The 5,848-nt window shown below is 50.0% G+C and overlaps 1 pseudogene; it reads left to right on the top strand.

Annotated features, from left to right (window-relative positions):
* Positions 1–1,255: 1,255 nt before the first annotated feature.
* On the top strand, positions 1,256–4,969 carry LOC102428704 (annotated as a pseudogene).
* The last annotated feature ends 879 nt before the right edge of the window (positions 4,970–5,848 follow it).

Here is a 5,848-nt window from a genome sequence, read left to right as displayed (position 1 = left end):
GTTCAGCCTCTGCTTTGGCAGGGTGCTGTGACTGTGGTCAGCTGGCCAGCTCAATAAAGGCTCTTAAATTTAAATTCTGAGTCGGTGGTCTATCTTGCTGAGTGAACTCATAACAACAGCACTACACGGATGCAGTGCCTAATAGTCTTAGCAGGACGGTTGCTCTGGAATTTGGCACGAACCATCCACTGTCTCCATGAGCATGAGTTCCCTCTCCCAAGGTGACTCTGGATTTGTGTGCTTTTCCACCAGGAGTCACTGTGTTGCTCTGCTTTGTACACAGAGCCCATCTCTTGCCCAGACAGAGTTCAGTTCCATCTCCGGCACACACCTTCAGGTTTAAGGACAGCTGTGAGCTCCCTCTGGTCCCCAGACCCCGTCTGAAACCGACAGCGCTGGTCCGAACCACAGCTTCCACATTTATTTGTTTTCATAGCAGTCCTACTTCCTGCGGGCCCCACGGCCAGCAGCACGAGTGCCACTCATACTTTTCTTCTTCCTTTTTCCTCCCCAACAAGTTTAAAAAAAAATATATATATCTTTATTGATTTCAGAGAGGAAAGTCGAAGGAGAGAGAGAAACATTAATGATGAGAGAGAATTACTGATGGCTGCCTCCTGCATGCCCCACACTCGGGATAGAGCCCGAAATCGAGGCTGGTGCTCGGACTGGGAGTTGAATTGTGACCTCCTGGTTCATACGTTGAAGCTCAACCTCTGAGCCATCGTGGTCAGGCTCTTCTTCCAGTTTTAAGAGTTTTCTGCATCTAATTATAAGTTGAAACCCTAAGTGTGCATTTTGACTAGAAACATCCTTCTCAGTCGTTCGTCTCGCCTCTCTAAATGTGTTTGCTCTGCCACAGGGTCTGTAACACCAGTGTCCAATGTCCCGGGATTGTTCGGATGACCTCGCTGTGTACTGGGTGGGCCTGGAGTTAATTGTGTGCGATGATTTCACTTTTCAGATGGCATTTTGACTGGTTCCACAATGCTTCAGCTTTCCTATTTATTCCAGAGGCCGTCTTGGAAAATAAATGCTCACATCGCACCAGGGAAGAGCGTGGCCCTGAGGGTGGGTGTCATGGTGTCTCTCATCTCCTTCCGGCTGTTGATGAAGGAAACCAAAGTGTCATCAGGATGGAGAGATACAGGGTGTGGCACCAGCAGGCTGGCCCTCCCTGTTTCAGGGTTGTCACCTCAGCAGCTGCACAGGAAGGGGAACAGTGTCTCCCAGATGTTTAGCTCTCATTTCCATGATGGATCAGGAAATAGATCCGGGTTCTCCTGAGATGCCTTTGCAGGTAGGTGACCCTGTCAGAGCCCCCCCCTCAAGGTTTCCTCCCTCCTCAGCCCGTCCATCAGCACCTCCCTGTGGTCCTCTCCATGGACAGTGCCACCCAGACCCTGGAGACGCTTCAGGAAGATGTAGGTCCCTGTGGCCTGCACAGCTCAGATCAGCAGAGACACGCTCACCCTCTACCTGTGCAGCTCAGGGCGATGTCACTGTGACAATGAGCACACAGGGAAATGCAGGGAAATAAGGGGAGGAAACCGGTCTCCCCCTCTGACCCCAGGGTGTGGGTCTCTTCCTATCACAGCCCCTGGTCACCTCCCCTTTGTGCAACAGCATCCACCCCAGCGGCCTGGGAACTTGCCTTTGAGTCCCTCCTCCCCTCAGTGCCTTGTTCCTCAGGAAGATCTCTCCTCCTCATCCTGGGCCCCTGTCTTCACAGTCAGTGACAATAAGTGTGTTATTGCTCCGATTTGGGGAATAAATTGAATTCTTATTTATTTTTATTTTCAATATATATTTTTATTGATTACAGAGAGGAAGGTAAAGGCAGAGATATAAACATCCATGATGACATAGAACAACTGACCGGCTGCTTCCTGCATGCCCTACATGGGGAATTGAGCCCAGTGCCCTCATGGAGAATCAAACCTCCTGGTTCATAGAATGATGCGCAACCCCTGAGCTATGCCAGCTGGGCTGATTCTTATTTAAATAGCCCTCCCTTGTCCATTAGGTATTTGACCTTCACCCTCAACGTACACTCTCTTGAATCTCAGTTTCCTCTCATGCAGCACGTCGTCAAGAACCCAACTCCTTAGAGTAGTTGTGGGGTTGTGGAGGACCTGGAGGGAGCCATCTGGTTTATTTCCACACCTGACTAAGCCTGTGAGGTGAGCCATGAGCGGTGTTGTTCAGAACGCAGGAATTGGATGGTTGCTATACCCACGTACAAATCCGCTTTCTGATGCTGAGAAAGGCTATGCACACTGTTTCTGAAACATGTGGCCATCCTCAGTGCCCACAAGGGAAGTGCAAGTTCCTCAGATGGAGAGGGAAGCAGAAGAGACAATGGGGTCTAACCTTGAGTGGCTACTGTGCCTGGGCACAGCCAGAAGTCATCAGCATGGAGCTTCCCACCTCTGTGTGGACAAGAGAGGGACCCAGGGTGGCCACACACAGGGAGGGGATCTGGACTCAGGATGAAAGTTGGAGCAGGGTTGCTCCCTCCACATGCTTTGGATATGGGCACTGGGGTCTCTGTGCCCACGGACCAAGCCCATGGTCAGCACCGAGCCACACCCCCTGTGTTTGGGATTGAAATGGATTCAATCCATTCTAGCCGGGCGTGGGCGTCTGTCCAGGTGTGAGTGTGAGACTCACCTTTGGCGTGGGCCCTGCTGGGCACATTGCAGTCAGATGCTAACTTAGGGAGAGAGGATGCCATGGGGCAGGGCAGATCCCACTCTCCATCTCTTTGTGTCCTGAAACTCAGGACAACTCTGGGAGGGACTCTCTGTAGAGAAGCAGGGGTGTGGCAGGGGAGCATCCAATAGGAATGGATGTGAAAGGGAAACCTCAGGGGGTGAGAGGAGGGAAAGGCTTGCCTCCCCTGCACTCTCCCATTCTTCCCCGCCTTGCCCCTGCCTGCCTGTCCTTCCTTCTCCTCCCCTGCAGGATGGGGGCACCATGGTTGTGCCTGCCCAGCTCTCCCTGACACAGTCATCAAGTGGGACCCCTTCATGTGCAAATTGCTACAGACAGGGCGGTGCAGGCCATCCCTGAGGGTACTGGCTGCTGCTGCTGCTGCTTTCCTGAACATATCAGGCTCGCAGACCTGACACTGGGAAAGGTTTGGGATTTCACTGACCCAGAAGGCAAAGTTGTCCTGAGCAAACGGGAATTGTTCATTGCTCTGTGTCTTGTGCTTGTACCCAGAATGCATTGCAGCTGTCTTTGAGGAGCTTGAATCTGGCTGTTCCTCCACCAAGACTTCACCACACCCACAATGCCTTGCTGTACTGTGGGACCTCTGTAACGGGGTCCCGTGGGCTGTAAAATCTGAAGACAAGGCCAGACATGGTGCCATTTTTTATCGTTTTGAGCCCCATATGTGGATTTCTGTCTGTGCTAAGGGGAAACCAGCATCGCTCACCTTGAAGCTGCCTGTGGCTGCCCGTGGAAGCGATTGGGAGGTGAGTGGTGTTGGCCCTGGTGGGAAGCTCACGGAGATGAGTCTGCAGGTGCCGTGTGCTTGGTAAAGGGCACATTGGAGCAAGCACCTGTGCCCATGTCCTGGCCTCCAGCCTTGTGCCACCTGCTAAGTACAAAACGTGGATTGTATCCCCTGCAGAAAAAGCTAAAGAGGGTGAGATCTTCCTAGAAACTGATGAAGACAGGGATGAGTTTGTGTCTGGATTGGAAGTTTGTGAGATTTTCCTGGAGACAGGGTTAGCTTCTACCTGACTAGCCTACCTTTGAGTGTTATGTGACCCCTTGGGAAGCTTTCAAAGGATATGCTTGCCTTGGCTTTTCACTCAATCAGAATTTAATAAAGGGCCAAAACCGGTTTGGCTCAGTGGATAGAGCGTCGGCCTGCGGACTGAAAGGTCCTGGGTTCGATTCCGGTCAAGGGCATGTACCTGGGTTGCGGGCACATCCCCCGTGGGAGATGTGCAGGAGGCAGCTGGTCGATGTTTCTCTCCCATCGATGTTTCTAACTATCTATCTCTCTCCCTTCCTCTCTGTAAAAAATCAATAAAATATATTAAAAAAAGAATTTAATAAAGGGCATTGATCCTCCTGACATCTTTACTCCTGAGATTCTCTCACCATCAGACAGAGCCGTTTTACCAAAGAGCATCATAGGATCCAGTCCTGCTACAGGTTTCACTGCTATTAAGGAGCTAGATGCCTTTAACAATGACACCATTGACCTAAAGAGGGAGGTGCAAGAGGACCTTAAGGAGAAAGAAGGTGCTCTATTTTAAAAAATTGTCACCCGAGGACATGCTTAGAGAGATGGAGGAGAGAGGGAGACAGAGAAACATGGATGTGAAGGAGAAACATTGATCAGTTGCCTTCTGCACATACACTGACCATGGTTGAACCCACAACTCAGGTGTGTGTCCTGGCATGGAGTTGAACCAGCAAACTTTCAGTGCACAGGATAACGCTCAACCAATTGGGCCATGCCAGCTGGGTGACAGATGTAATCTTCAACTGAGAATGGCGTGGGCCAGAGTCTTCAGAATTAATTTCAAAGGGCAAATGCTAATCTGCAAAGACTACAGGCCCAGAAACAGCAAGGACGGGGTCTCCTTAATGGGCTGGATGAGCAGGAAGCCCAGTTGCAGGAGCAGCTCAAGAAGTGAGCCTAATGCGCTGAGGAGGCCCAGCTGCTCACATGCCTGGAAGCTGAAGGAACTAGTCAAGATTTGCAGATCTCCACTTATGAGGAAGGTCTGGCCAAGCTAGGGAATAGTGGAGTCACCTACTGCAAAGGACAGTAAATTGGGGTAGAGTGTGGAGTCAGACCAGGGCCACCTTGGACCTCCTTAGTGGCTGCTTTATGGTTCATAGCAGGAAATCAGTTCAATGCAAATGGATGTAAAGGAAAGGGATGGAAAGGAAAGAGTTGGAAACCCATCGTAATCAATGAAATTGGTGCAGTCACTGATCCTCAGAGAGACGCAAAATAAAACACAATGAGGTATCACCTCATCTGTCAGAATGGCTATCACCAACAAATCAACAAATGACAATTGTTGGTGAGGATGTGGAAAAAAGGGAACCCTTGTCCACTGCTGGCGGGGATGCAGGCCTTTTGGTGTATGTGACAATGCTCCAATTGAATGAGCTACCCAGCCACGGCCAGTATATTCATGATGTCATATATTGAATTCTTCATATATGACTTTTAAAAAAGGTTTTTTTCATGCTGTCATAATTTTCCTGAAGTTCCTTGAACATCTTTACAACCATTACTTTGAACTCTATATCTGATAAACTGCTTGCTTTCATTTGATTTAGCTTTTTTTTTTTTTTTTTTAAGATTTCTACTGTTTCTTCACTTGGGGCCTGTTTCTCTGTCTCACTGTTTTGCCTGCGTCTTTGTGTTTGTTTCTGTGTATGAGCTAGGTCTGCCATGACTCCCAGCTTGGTGGGGTGGCCTAATGTGGTAGGTGTCCTGTGGGACCAAGTGGTGTAATCTGTTTGATCACCTAAGCTGGGTGCTCTAGGGATGTCTCTTGCGTGGTTTAGGTGGGCCCTCCTTTTGTAATTGAATCTTTAAAAAATATTTATATATTCTGTCAACATTTATTTGCTCTTCCTACCTGGCAGGCTTGGCCCCGCCCCTGCCCTGGCCCCGCCCCCTCTCCATGTCCCTCCCTGGCCTTCCCCCTCCTTCCCTCAATCACCAGTCCCTTGTCTTCAATCTCTCATCTCCACAGACAACTGGTCAACCCGATGACTCTAATCCACAGCCAGAGACAGTCTGGCTGGGCCATCTGGTTGACCCCATCACTCGCAGTCCTTACTGCCGTAGGAGAGTAAG

Source organism: Myotis lucifugus, unplaced genomic scaffold (genome assembly GCF_000147115.1).
Source record: "Myotis lucifugus unplaced genomic scaffold, Myoluc2.0 scaffold_7976, whole genome shotgun sequence".
Classification (NCBI taxonomy): domain Eukaryota; kingdom Metazoa; phylum Chordata; class Mammalia; order Chiroptera; family Vespertilionidae; genus Myotis; species Myotis lucifugus.
This window is presented reverse-complemented; position numbering and strand designations above follow the sequence as displayed.